Source organism: Phascolarctos cinereus, unplaced genomic scaffold (assembly GCF_003287225.1).
Source record: "Phascolarctos cinereus isolate Bilbo 61053 unplaced genomic scaffold, phaCin_HiC Scaffold_1;HRSCAF=81, whole genome shotgun sequence".
Taxonomy (NCBI): Eukaryota; Metazoa; Chordata; class Mammalia; order Diprotodontia; family Phascolarctidae; genus Phascolarctos; species Phascolarctos cinereus.
Window position 1 is genome coordinate 173740525 of NW_027555514.1, and position 15004 is coordinate 173755528.

General features: G+C 34.7%; 1 protein-coding gene and 1 non-coding gene across 5 annotated transcripts in view; one reads left to right on the forward strand and one right to left on the reverse strand.

Annotated features, from left to right (window-relative positions):
- The window catches only part of SOX5 (SRY-box transcription factor 5), a 1266595-nt gene that overhangs the window by 713699 nt on the left and 537892 nt on the right, over window positions 1-15004 (forward strand). For all 4 annotated transcript variants that reach the window (XM_020994275.2, XM_078155084.1, XM_078155082.1 and 1 more), the window contains one exon: window positions 3231-3340. The gene's annotated coding sequence lies outside the window, so the exon portion shown is untranslated. The remainder of the gene's footprint in view (window positions 1-3230; window positions 3341-15004) is intronic.
- Window positions 8360-8466, reverse strand: LOC144455246 (U6 spliceosomal RNA). The gene has a single exon (XR_013483963.1). It is a non-coding gene; the product is annotated as a U6 spliceosomal RNA (small nuclear RNA).

Consider the following 15004-nt stretch of genomic DNA (forward strand, 5'->3'; position numbering starts at 1 on the left):
TATGCTCAGTTTTGCTGGATAGGTTATCTTTGGTTGTTATCTCAGCGGTTTTGCCATCTGGGATATCGTAATCCAAGCCCTCCATTCCCTTAATGTTGTAGCTTCTAAATCTTGTGACTGTAGTTCCACGGTGTTTGAATGGTTTCTTTCTGGCTGCTTGAAGTATTTTCTCATTGGCTTGGGCCCTCTGGAATTTGTTTATAATATTCCTGGGAGTTTTCCTTTTGGCATCTCTTTCAGTTGGTGATCAGTGGATTTTTTTTTCAATTTCTACTTTATCCTCTGGTTCTAGGATATTGGGCAGTTTTCCTTGATAATTTCTTGAAATATGATGTCTAGTCACTTTTTAATCATGGCTTTCAGGGGCAGCTAGGTGGTACAGTGGATCAAGTACTGGCCCTGGATTCAGGAGGACCTGAGTTCAAATTTGGCCTCAGACACATAGTACTTACTAGCTGTGTGACCCTGGGCAAGTCACTTAGCCCCATTGCCTAACCAAAAAAAAAAAAGTGGACCACTTTACAGGTTCAGAGGGCAGCTAGGTGGTGAAGTGGATAGAGCACCGGCCCTGAAGTCAGGAGGACCTGAGTTCAAATGCGGACTCAGACCTAACACGTGACACTTACTACCTGTGTGACCCTGGATAAGTCACTTAACCCCAAATGCCTAAAAAAAAATCATGGCTTTCAGGTAATCAAATAATTCTTAAATTATCTCTCCTCGGTCTATTTTTGATTTCAGTTGTTTTTTCTGGTGACATATTTCACTCTTCTTTTTTTTTATTACTTTGGTTTTGTTTTATTGTTTCTTGATGTCTCAAGGGGTCATTTAGTTTCTGCTTGCCCAATTCTAATTTTCAAGGAATTATTTTTAGTAAGCTTTTATGCCTCTTTTTCCATTTGCCCAATTCTTTTTTTAAGGTATTGTTTTCTTCAGTATTTTTGTGCCTCTTTTACCAAGCTATTAATTATGTTTTCAAAATTTTGTTCCTTTGCTTTCATTTCTTTACCTAATTTTTCCTCTACTACTACTCTTATTTTATTTTGGAGATTATTTTTAGCTCTTCCTGGAATTCTTGTTGGGCTTGTGTCCAATTCACATTTTTTTTTAGGTTTTGTTTGATGGGTGTGTGTTTTGATCTTCCTGTGACCATAGAATCTTCTTATGGTTAGGATTTTTTTTTTGTTTGCTCATTTTCCACCCTATTTCTTGATTTGGAACTTTATGTTAGTGCTAGGTTCTGTTCCCAGTGTGGGGGATATAGTGGTTATGTCTCAAGCTTCAGGCTTTTTTGCACTGTTTTTTCATAGTTAGTTCTGGGAGACTGGAAATTTTTGGTACTTCCAAGATAGTATGTTTTCGGGTGAAATGTGTTCACTGTTCTCTTGGTCTGCACTCTGGTTCTTAGCCAGGAGGCCCATGCTCCCTTGGGATTGCAAATAATACTCTTTCTCAAGGTCCCTACTACCTTGAGACTAGAAATGATGTTGTTCCTCAGGGTCCCTAATCCCTTGGGGCCAGAAGTGATATTGCTCTTAGGGTTCTTGCTCCCTCTTAACTGAAGGTGCTCAGCCCTTAAACTATGACTCAGAATTATGTATAGACAATGGAATTGCCAAACAACATCTGGTCCTCTGTCTACTGTTAGCATAAGGAAACCTATACTCTCTTTCTGAGCAGTTGCCAAATATCCTTATTGTCTCTGGCTTGGGAGCATCCAAAGCTGGTGCTACTTCTGCACTACCACCTAACCCCACCACTGATGTTTCATTGACCCTGCCATTCCAGAATTTAATTTGAGGTGTTATTTTAAAGTTGGAGTGGAATGTTGGGAGATTTCAGCTGAGTGATTCTCTACTCCTCTAACTTGAATCAGTCCCTGGACTTTTATCAAATAATTTTTTTTAATTCATCTTAAAGAATAAAATTTCTGTTGTCATATTTAAAATAATGAATATTTATAGAAATATTTATTATTGAATAATATAGAAAACAATTTCTCCTTGTATGGGATAACGCTTGTAAAAATAGGTAATATACTCAATTTATAGATTAGATACTCTCCATTATATGATAAGAGTCACTCTGATAGTTGATTTTCAGCATTATGCAGTACTATCATTTAGTATCTTAGTTTTTATTTTCCTTGAAGTGCCATATCTTATTTATTTTTGTTTAGATGTAAACTATAATCTGAGAAGCCAGTGAGGTGAGCTATTGAGGTCTAGTGAAAAAAGTTTGGTTGTTTGCTTCTTAAAAACAAAACAAACAAAAAACCCCAACTACCTCATTATGTTTATGCCTCTTCATCTTGAGGTATCTTGATCTTGAGGGTGTTTTTCTCTATCAGTATAAATTGCAATCTGTTCATAACCTCTTATCTTGGGTGACTCTCATCAATGTCCTCCTATAGGTCCACATAACATCACTGAGGTACCAATGAAGCATTCCAACTGTCTATATCTTCTTTCCTCTCATATATCTATTAATTTTTTTACAGCTATATATCCCATTGATATCTTTGATAATACTTGTATTCAAATCATCATGGGTAATACTATTTTTGCATAGCCTCCATTTTCCTTGGGTGACCTGAAATTTTAATTCCTCTAATACCTGACTCATTGAATCATTTTGGGACTCTGGTGAAATAATGTACATGAAGTGTTTTGCAAAGCTCAAAGTGACTTACAGATGTCATTATTAACCTTTTATAGACATTTAACATAACTAGAAGAGTATCAGTGTTAAAGAGATAGATTTTTATTAAAAGGAAGCTTGGAGTTATTGAAAGAACTGGATAATTTCCCTTAAGTAATCTATTCTAGCACTTCCTTCTTATTCAGTTCTGGGCTTGCTTTATGATCCATCTATATTTCTGCCCCCCCCTCCACAAAGTATTGAATTGATATACCAACTCAGTGGACTGTTCAGCCAACTACATATCACAGGCAAGACAGCAAACATTCTTCATCCACTTGGCTTTTCCTGTATGATTTATTAGGCTAAACCTATTTGAGTAATTATGCACCTCATTTAGAATACTTCACATGGTTTCAGGTCCTAATATAATCAGCAATATGTCATCCACTTCTCCATGTTACATGCAATTCCTTTCCATTTGGACCCTAGGATATACATCATCCACTATTTTATAAATGTATTCTATGCTCCAAGTTATATGAATAATTAGAGGGTTAATATTTTGTCTATTATTCCATCTTTTAAAGGATTATTATATGATTTCAACATATGCATGGAAGATACCTTCTTGGATCCAAATCATCAAAGCTGAATTTTGCTTTCACAAATCAACTACTTTTAAATAGTTCGACAAAAGGTAAGTAGAGGGGAAACTTGTATTCATCAAAAAATTTCTCTTAATAGTTTAACTATTAAATGTGGTTGACTATAGAAAATCATTTGTGAAAATTTACCTTTTCCTTTCTAATATGTCAACACATGCCTAGATTATTTTTCATAAAGAAAGACATGTAGGTTTATATTTGCTTTTGTAACCTTAATCATTTTTAGCAGTAATATCAATTTTTATTTCTAATCATTTCATATCCCCTCCCATTCCTGGATTTCAGAATTCTTAAAAATCAATCCCTCAGCTGGGCCAGCTAGGTGGTACAGTGGATAGCTCACTGGCCCTGGAATCAGGAGAACCTGACTTCAAATCCAGCCTCAGATATTTGACACTTACTAGCTGTGTGACCCTGGAAAGGTCAATTAACCTTGATTGCCTTGCAAAAAAAAAATCCCTCAACCATCTTAACATTTTCTGTTTTTCCTTCAATATCATCATCTGTGTATCCTTGGCTCAATCTGGCTAAATTGCACTTTTTCTGTCTTTTGTTTTCTTTAATGAAATCCCTGTTTCCATAGTCAGGGCTGTGTTGTCATAGTACAGTTGTGGTAACTCCTCTGTAATTGATGGAGGAAAGAGTTTTCTATGGAAATGTAGACTGAATTGTGTCTCACATCTATCTTTCTTCAAGCTTCTTTGGTTTGTTTGTTTGTTTTTGGTTAGGCAATGGAGTTAAGTGACTTTCCCAGGGTCACACAGCTAATAAGTGTTATGTGTCTCAGGCTGGTTTTGAACTCAGGTCCTCCTGAATCCAGGGCTGGTGCTCTACTCACTGCATCATCTACCTGCCCCTCTTCAAGCTTCTTTTATCGTAAACTATTTCTCCATCCTCTTTAGGATTTTGCAAATGAGTATATAGGCAGGTAGGTGGCTTAGTAGACACAGTGCTGGATGTGGAACAAGAAGGAATTGAGTTCAAATTCTTCTGTATGAACTTAGGAAAGTCACTAAATCTCTGCTTGCCTCACTTTTCTCATCAGTAAAATGGAGACAATAATAGCACTGAACTCAGTGAGTTGTTGTGAGGATCAAATGACTTTAAAGAATTTTGGAAAAAGTAAACTGCCATATAAGTACTTACGTGTTTGTGCTTGTGAAAGAGATCAGGTATTTGTTAAATGACTCTTTTGGCTTTGTTGTGGTAATTGTCTTATAAGTTAAATTTAGAAAATTGTGATAGTAGCTGTTCAATGTTTGTTGTTGTATACATTCATTTTTTTGTAAGGAATAGTGTATTTCAACCTGTCATAGTAGTTCTATTTTAATTTCATGACATATTATCTCATTTTTGCTCTGAATTCCAATTGGGTCTTAATTTTTAATTTTTACTTTGACAAGTTGATGTCAAATCAAAAGATGATTCTACAGAGACATCTGATTCAGAAATTACTCCAATATTGGTAACCAGGCATTTCCTATCTATTAAGATAATATAGTAACTTAATTTTAATTGGGTTTTTACTTCTGAATATTAAATATATATCAAAATATTACCTTTTCTGTTTAATCTCTCATTAATAAAACCTAATCCACATTATTGTTGTAAAGTTTGCTAAGAAAAGAAAATACAAAACATGTTAGTCTTTAACATTCTGTTAATTTAGGATCATATGAAAGATCTACACCATAAGTTTTGCCTAAACAGCAGGGTTTGATTGAAGGAAAATGTACTTGAAAGATCTCAGGTCTGTACTATAATCATACCTCACAAAATTGATTCTGAACATAAAATATGTAATAGATACTTTTTTTCTGTTACATCATGTCACTTTGTGGCACAATTCTTCTAAGCATTTTGTCAACTAAATCAGGATCATTTACTGAGAGCAATAAATGCTTTCAGTTCATTCTGATTTTTCTGTATCTCTCAGTAATACTTGAGAAAATTTGATGTCACATCTCATTTAGAGACCACAATGCAAAAATAGTTCCCTGAGACTGGGAATAAATACATCTTTCTCTTTTGGAATTTTTTAATCTATTGTATGAATAGTATGAGATTGTTTTCAAATAAAAATATTAGTAAAAAATATTACATTATGTTGGAAAAAGGGGAACAGACAGTGTAATGAAAAGCTAGTCTATCAGTTATTTCAATTATCTGAATACTTATCTGAGCTCTTTCTATCAAAAGCAGTCACTAATAATTCTGTAATTCAAATAATAAAAATTTCATTGTAAACATCTCCCATCCTCTAATGAATGAAACAATGAAGTGAACTTCTATTTATTCTAGAAAGAATTCTCTCCAACAAGAAAGAAGGAAAAAAGTGGAGCCTTTTTGTAAAGTGAGTTTTTAATATTTAAGTGAACATTTGGTTCTGCTTTCAGGAGCCAAGATGGTAGAGTAAAGTAAGTCACTCTCACCACCCATTATTAACCTCTGAAAGCCCAGAAAATATCACTCTAGGAAAAACCCTAGAACAGCTGAACCAGCAGAAAGATGGGGTGCAGCAGTCTGGTAGCCCAGGAAGCTTGAGGGATTAATGGGAAAGGGTCCTCTTGCCCTGGCAGAGAGGGAGCAGTACAGAATAGGAGGTATATCAGCAAGCTAATGGAAAGCCTGACTTCAGCATACCAGGGGGAGATCCTGAACCCCAGGTGATGGGGCAGGCAAACACCAACACCAGGACCCCTGAGTGCCTCAGTGCAAGCAGAGGATCAAGTGGAAACTGGCTCCAAAAATTACCACATGCCACAGCTTTCTACAGCAGCCAATTCTCCCTGTGCCTCAGTAAAACTCTGAGAAGCATAGCTCCAAGGAGGAAAGTCCCAGGCAGAGAAACATCCAGCAGCAGTGTCCATCTGCAAGAAGCCAAAGACAGTAAAAGGAAAGACCCAGATGAACAGGCAACCTCCAGGGGCCAGACAACCAAATCGTACCTAGAGTTCCAGTGTTGCAGATTCTAGCCTAACACCTGGTAAGCGACCAGAACCCTACAGCCTCCAACTGCCAATATCGAAGGCCCCAGCACACAAAGCCAGTGACCAGGCCCTAGGCTCCCAACACAGGAAGCTTGGGTCAGTTCCCCCTACTCCCCACTGGAGAACTCAATCTCTTTAAAGGCCAGAAAATAGGCAAACACCATGAGCAAAAAGAAACATCCCACAGATTCATATTGTAGGAGCAGTGAAGATCAAGGAAACAATTCTGAAGAGAACAGCATTGTCAACAAACCCACATCTGGAACCTCAAAAGGGAATATGAACTGGTCTAAAGCCCAAAAAACCTTCTTGGAAGAGCTCAAGAAGGATTTTAAAAGTCAAATAAGAGAGGTAGAAGAAAAATCAGGAAAAGAAATGAGAGGTATGTAAGAGAGAATCAATAGCTTGGAAAAGGAAGGACAAAAATTAACTGAAGAAAACAATTTCTTAAAAAGCAGAATTGTCCAAAAAGAAAAGGAAACAGAAAAACTCACTGAGGAGAAGAATTCCTTAAAAAATAAAATGGGCCAAATGGAAAAAGAGGTACAAAATCTAATAGAAGAAAACAATTTTTAAAAAATTAGAATTGGGCAAAGGGAAGCTAATGACTATGAGAGAGTAGGAATCAGTCAAACAGAAACAAAAGAATGAAAAAATAGATGAAAATGGAAATGGACATTTGCTGAGCTTTCCTGCCATTCCTATCTAAACAACCTAAATTGATGGAAATGCTTGTTTTTATTCCATAAATAAAAAATAATTTTTAAAGAGAGTAGCCTTAGAGGCAGAAGCTATTGTAATAGAAGCAGCACCAACATCAGTAGAACTAGCAGTGATACCAAGGGCACTCAGCACTTAGTGGTGGTAGAAGTTGCACATCTAGTCAGAAGAAGACTAAAGGGAACCCTGTGCTAGCACTAAGTACCTAAGTGTGTGCCATTTGGCAATTCCGTTGCTCATTTCTGGGTGACAGTTCCAGGGTGAGAGGGAGACTTGTTGTCAAAAGGGAGCAGGAGTCTTATGTGGGTTAATTTCACAGTTTCAAGGCAGAGTGAAATTGTGGTTATGAAAGAGCAGGGGCCCTAGATGAGTAAGGACTAGACTATAGACCAGAAGGGCAGTTATCCTACATTTCCCCATATCATACCACCATGAAAGCACCAAAAATTTACAGGCTCCCAAAGCTAGCTGTGAAAATAGCAGAATATAAGCTGGAAGTTTGGAGTAGTTACCCTCCACATCCCTAAGGTAAGCAGATCCCAATTCCAACATGAACCAACAACAAAAAAGAACTAAAGCATAAAATCTACTATTGAAGCCCAAAACACAATCTCAGAAAAAGACCATGACTTGGAAACATTTACAAGCAAAGTCTCAAAATAAAACACAGATCAGACACAAATCCAATAAAAAATTTCTAGAAGAGTGAAGGAAGAGATTTAAAATAAAATAAAATTAAATTAAAAAATGGTAGAGGAAAAATTAGCAAAATAAGTGAGAACAATTCAAGAAACAGATGGCACAGTGGGTAGAGCACCAGTCCTGGAGTCAGGAAGACCTGAGTTCAAATCCAGCCTCAGACACATAACACTCACTAGCTGTGTGGCTTTGGGCAAGTCACTTAACTCCAATGCCACACACACACACACACACACACACACACAGAAACATATGAAGAGAATTAACAACGTGATAAAATTCAATTTTTAATTCAACAAACATTTATTAAGTGCCTAATATGTGTCAGGTACTGTGCTAAAAATAGAACAAAAACAGTAAAAAGAAAATAACTAAATAAAAATCAGAATTGGCCATATGGTAAAAGAAGTATGAAACTTCACTGAAGAATGTAATTCCTTAAAAACTAGAATTAGTCAGGTCAAAGTTCATGACTCCTTGAGAGATCAAGAAATGATCAATTTAAATCAATAAACTGGAAAAAAATCAAGAAAAAGTGAAATACCTCATAGGAAAAACAACTAACCTGGAAAATAGATCAAGGAAGGATAAATTAAGAATTATTGGGCTACCTCAAATTCATTTTTCTTTTTTTCTTTTTAAGAAAATATAGAATGTTTCATGAATTCGTGTGTCATCCTTGTGCAGGAGTCATGCTAATCTTCTCTGTATCATTCCAATTTTAGCATATGTGCTAACAAAGTGAACACTAGACATCATATTTAAAGAAACTATAAAGGAAAACTGCTCTGTTATCTTAGAACCAGAGGGCAGAATAGAAATTAAAAGAATACACTGGTCACCTTTTGAAAGAGATCCCAAAATGAAACAAACCAGGTATATCAGAGCCAAAATCCAGAGCTCCCAGGTAAAGGAGTAAATACTGAGAGCAGCAATCATAACTGGGAATGTGAATGGGATGAACTCATCCATAAAATGGAAAAGTATAGCAGAATGGATTAGAAGATGGAATCCAACAATATGTTGTTTATAAGGGCAAGCTTGAAACAGTAAGACACATACAGGGTTAAAATAAAGGGCTGGAGAAGAATCTATTATGCTTCAGCTGAAGTAAAAAAAAAGTCAGGAGTAGCAATCATGCTCCCAAATGAAGCAAAAACAAAAATAAGTATAATTAAAATAATCAGGAAAAGTCCATTGCACTAAAACGTACCATTGACAGTGAAGTAACATCAATACTAAACATATATCCACCAAATAGGAGAACATCCATCTTCTTAAAAGAAAAGTTAAATGACTTAAAGGAGGAAATAGACACTAAAACTATATTATTAGGGACTTAAATTTAACCCTAAGAGACATAGATGAATCTAACTATAAAATAAAAAAGAAATTAAGTAAGGAGCTTAATAGAATTTTAGAAAAGTTAGACATGATAGACCTCTAAAGAAAATTGAAGGGGAATATAAAGGATGTTATCTTTTTCTTTCAACTGTATATAGCATCTTCAAAAGAAAAAAAAATGACCATGTAGTAGAGCACAAAAATATCACAAATATAGAAAAGCAGAAATATTAAAAACACCCTTTTCAGACCATAATGCAATAAAATTTCATTCTATATAGGGCCTTGGAAGCAGAGATTAAAATTATTTGGAAAATAAATAATCTAATCCTAAAGAATGAGTGGGTCAAAGAAGAAAAAAATAGAAATAATCAATAATTGATTTAAAGAGAATAGTAATGAGGCAACATTCCAAATTGTGTAAGATGCAGCCAAAGAAGCAGAAGAGAAAAAGATCAGTGAATTAAGCATGCAGCTAAAAAAGTAAGAAAAAAATTAAAAATCTCCAACTGAACACCAAAATAGAAATTTTGAAAATCAAAGAAGAAATTAATAAAATTGAAAGTTTAAAAAATCACTGAACAAATAAATAAAATTAGGAGTTGGCTTTATGGGGAAAACAATAAAACAGACAACCCATTGGTTAATTTGATTAAAAAAGAAAGAAGAAAACCAAATTACTAATATCAAAAATGAAAAAGGTAAGTACACAACCAGTAAAGACACAATGAAAGCAGTTATTAGGAGTTATTTTTCCAAACTATAAATCAATAAAACTGACAATCTAAATTAAATGGATGAGTATTTACCAAAATGTAAATTGCACAGATGGACAGCAAAGGAACTAGAATACCTGAATAACCATATCTTAGAAAAAGAAATTGAATAGACAATAATTGAATTCCCTAAGGAAAAATCCCAGGACCAGGTGGATTTACAAGTGAATTCTACCAAACATTTAAGGAAAACCCAACTCCAATAAGATATAAACTACTTGAAATAAATGAGTAAAGAAGGGGTCTTACCCAGTTCCTTCTATGACAAAAATATGGTTTTGACTTCTAAACCAGAGAAGGCAAAATAAAGAAAGAAAAATGAAGACCTATTTTCTTAATGAATATTGTTGCAAATTTTTAGATAAGATAGTAGCAAGGAGATTTCAGTAATGTATCAATGTACCACAATGATCATGCACTTTGACTACATTGGATTTCTATCAGGGAATGCAGGCCTGGTTTAATATCAGAAAAATTATCACCATAATTGAGCATACAAAATAATAAAATAATGTTATTATATCAATATATGCAAAAAAAAACCATTGGACAAAATGCAACACCCTTTCTTCTTAAAAAAAAAAAGAATACTTGGAAGCATAGGAATGCCTGAAGCTTTCTTAAATTGGTAAGTAGTATTAGTCTAAACAAAGAGCAAGCATTATTTGTATGGGGATAAAATCTGAGTCTTCCTAATAAGATCAGGGTTGAAGCAAGGATCTCTGTGTATCACCATCAATATTCAATATTGTACTAGAAATGCTAGCTATAGCAATAAGACAAGAAAAAAAACCAAAGTTGTTAAAATAAGCCTGAGGAAACAAAACTATCACTCTTTCTGGTGATATAATGCTATACTTAGAGAATTCTAGAGAATTAAAAAGCTAGTTGAAATAATTGACATCTTTTTAAAAAGTGCAGGATATAAAATAAATCCACATAAATCATTACTATTTCTATATATTACCACCAAAACCCAGCAGCAAGAGAAAGAAAGAGCAATTCCATTTAAAATAACTACAGATAATATAAAATATGAAGGAGTCTACTTACCAAGATAAACCCAGGGACTATACAAATACAATTACAAAGCACTTTTCAGACAAATAAAGACAAGGTATGAACAACTAGAGAAACATTAACTGTGCATGGATAGGCTGAGTCTATAATAAAAAAGGAAATTCTACCCAAATTACTTTACCTATTTGGGGCCATAGAAATCAAAGTATCAAAGAATTATTTTGTAGAACTAGAATAAATAATACCAAAATTCATCTGGAGGAAGAAAAGGTCAAGAATGTCAAAGAAATTAATGGGGAAAAAAAGGTGGCCTAGAAGTGTTAGATCTCAAACTATACTACAAAATGTCAATCATAAAGACAATCTGGTATTGATTAGAAAATAGAACAGTTGATCAATGTAATAGAATAGGGCACAATGTACAAAAGTAAATGGCTGTTGTAATCTAGTGTTTGATAAACTGAAAGATCTAAGCTGTTAAGGCAAGAACTCACTATTTGATAAAAACTGCTGGAAAATATGAAAAGCAGTCAGCAGAAAGTGGGCATAGACCATTGTCTTACACCCTATGACAAGAGAAGCTCAAAATGGGTAATATCATAAGCAAATTACAGGAGCAAGGGAAAAGGGGTAAGTTTATGACCAAACAAGAGAGAAGATCATAGTAGATAAAATAGAGTGTTTATTACATAAAATTTAAAAGATTTTATAGAAACAAAACCATTGCAGCCAAAATTTAAAAAGAAATCAGGAAACCGGGAAAATTATTATAGAAAGTTTCTCTAATGAAGGTCTAATTTCTGAAATATATAGGGAACTGAGCCAAATTTATGAAATAAGAGTCAGTCCTGAATTGATAAATTGCCAAAAGATATGAGCAGGCAGGTTCTAGAGGACAAAATCAAAGTTATCATTAGAGAAATGCAAATTAAAGCAAATAAGAGGTACCACCTCACACTCATCAGATTGACTAAGATAACAGAAAAGGAAAATAACAAATTCTGGGGGATGTGGAAAAAATTGGGACACTAATGCACAGTTTATGGAGCTATGAATTGGTCCAACCATTCTACAGAATAATTTGGAACTATGTCCAAAGAGTTATAAAACTGCAATATTGCTACTAGGTCTATGCTCCAATGAGATCAAAGAAAATGGGAAGGACCTGTTTGTATAAAGATATTTATAGCACTTATTTTTGTGGTGGCAAAGGATTGGAAACTGAGGGCATGTCTATCAATTGGGAAACATCTGAATAGGTTCTGGTATCTGATTGTAATATATCGTGCTGTAAGAAATGATGAAGGAGGGGCAGCTATGTGGCATGGTAGACAGAGCACCAGACCTGGAGTCAGGAGGATCTGAGTTCAAATCCAGCCTCAGACACTTAACCCCATTGCCTAGCTGCCTCCCCCCCCCAAAAAAAAAAAGAAAAGAAAAAAGAAATTGTGAAGGAAATTATTTCAGGAAAACAAAAGCTGGGATGCCTTCTATAAGCTGATATAAAGTGATGTGAGCAAAATAAGGAGAATCTTGTACACATTAACAGCAATGGTGTAATCATAATCAACTGTGAAAGACTTAGCAATTCTGTTCAATATGGTGATCTGTGACAATTCCAAATGATTTATGATGAAAAATGCTTTTCACCTACAGAGAGATAATCAATGAACTCTGAGTGCAGATTGAAATGTCCTTTTTTCTTTATTTTTAATTGTTTTTTCCCAAAACATGACTAACATGGATATGTTTTTGCATGATTTCATATGTATAATTGGTATTATATTTCTAACTTTTTCAATGGGTGGGGGAGGGGATGAAGGAAGGAGAGTATTTGGAACTGAAAATAAAAATAAAAATAAAAATAAAAATAAAAAAATAATGAGGAATGCACTTCTGGTATTATTGAAATGATCAAACCTTGAGTAAAATGAACACTCTATTTTAGAATTTGTTATATAAAAGAAGAAAACCAAGGGAAAAAACATGCATCCTGGATTTTGGAAGATCAGATTTCAAAGATCCTGTAATCTACAACTCTACAAGGGAAGCATCCCAGGAGGCATAGGAAGGTCTCAAGAATGAATTCTGGAAGACATACAGAAAAACAATTTTCTCATGAGGAAAAATTGGAGCTGTTTGAAGTCACCAATATGGATTCATAGGAAACTCCTTGATCCATTAAGCTTTTAACAAATCATGCACAGAAGATATAACTTGGGCATAGCAATAAAGTATATGTTCAAAAGTGTGTCATGGTCCTATAAAATAGCACCAGACAAAGTTTATTATCAACCATGAAAGAATTCTCCAAATCACTGATAACAAGAGAAATGTAAAATAAAACAATTCTGAAATTTCATCTCATAGTCTGCAAATTGGCAATGATAACAAATGTGAGAATAATCAGTGCAGAAGACCTAGAGAGATGATAGGCACATTAGTGTATTGTTGATGGAACTGTGAATCAATGCAATCATTTTGGAAAGCAATTTGGAATTATGCAAAAAAATAATTAATATGTCCCAATCCTTTAACACACAGATTTCACTACTACAAATACTCCAAGGAGGTCATTAATTAGAAGAAAACTCTGCCCTTCCGAAACATACACACAACACACATACACACATGCATACACGCACACACACAAGCACTTTGCGAAAGCCAAGAATTAGGAACAAAGTAGTTGCCCATTGTTTGGGGAATGGCTTAGCAAATTGTGGTACATGAGTATATAATAGAATGTTACTACATTGTAAAAAAAAAAGGCAAAAGTTAAATACAGAGAAGCATGGAAAGATCTACATGAACTGATGGAGGATGAAGCAGATAAAGTCAAGAAAATAATTTACTATACATAATGAATGCAACAATGTAAACAAAATAACATTTTTTATTCCGATAATAGTTTGTGTGATGCAACTAGATATGATTGTTTACATTAGTTATAATATTAATTAAATTGATAGTAATACCTTGATAATAATGATACTTATTAAATACTTTAAAGTATGTGATTTCATAATTCTGTAAGTTGCAGAGAGACCTATTTATGCTTCTTATAAAGAAAAGCTTTCTAGCAATTAGTGCTATCCAAAAGTAGGCTGCTTTATAAGGTATTGAACACCCATAAGGTTGGATGATCATCTATTTGGGAGGGTACAGGATAGACCAGATGGCATGAAGTTAGACGATTCTGTGTTTCTATTATCCTTCCATGTTAGAGTGGAAAGAACAAAGGATATGGTGTCAGAAGATTAGAGTTCAATTTTCAGCAGCATGAACTTGGGGGAATCATTTTAGCTTTCTGAGTCTCAGTTTCCTTATCTTTAAAATAGAGGGTTAGACTAGATGGCTTCTAAGTACTGTTTGATCTCCTTTTGTTATTATTCTACGATCCTAAACCAGCTCCCTCATTTATTTCAGATGAAAAAAGCTGATTCCAAGAGAGATTAAGTGATTAATCCAAAGCATCACTGCTAGTTAATGGCAAAGTTGAGATTTTAACATATGTTTCCTGAATCTCAGTGCTCTTTGTACTACACAAGTCTCTCTCTTATTACAGGATCATTTTCAGAGCAGTAAGATGGTACCATCATTTTTTGCTTTTGTAGTCAAATGGCTGAAACTTCCAGCAGAATAGCTTCTCTAGGGTATCTTGATGTTTGGAATGGGTGTGGCAGGGCAACCAACCTGAGAGATAATTTAGCAGAGCAATCTATAATGGAATAATACTAATTCTGCCATATATCCATTCAACAAACATTTCTTAAACACCTCCTATCTGCTGGCACCAAGCTATGTGCTGAGGATACACATGCACACACACACACGCAGAGAGAAGAGAGAGAGAGAGAGAGAGAGAGAGAGAAAGAAACAATCCCTGACATCAAGGTACTTACATTGTATAGGGGAAAACAATGTATAAATGGACTAGTATAAAATATATATGAGGTAATGTCCAGGAAGAAAACATTAGCAGACAGAGGTGTCACTATGGGCTTCCAGTAGGAAGTGATGCTTGAGGACACTTTTAAAGGTGTGAGAGAGTCTACAAGGAGGAGATAAGGTTGTCCATTCCAAGCATAGGTAACAACCTGAGCAAAGACACAGAAAAAAGCAAATGGAATGTCTTGTATGGGGA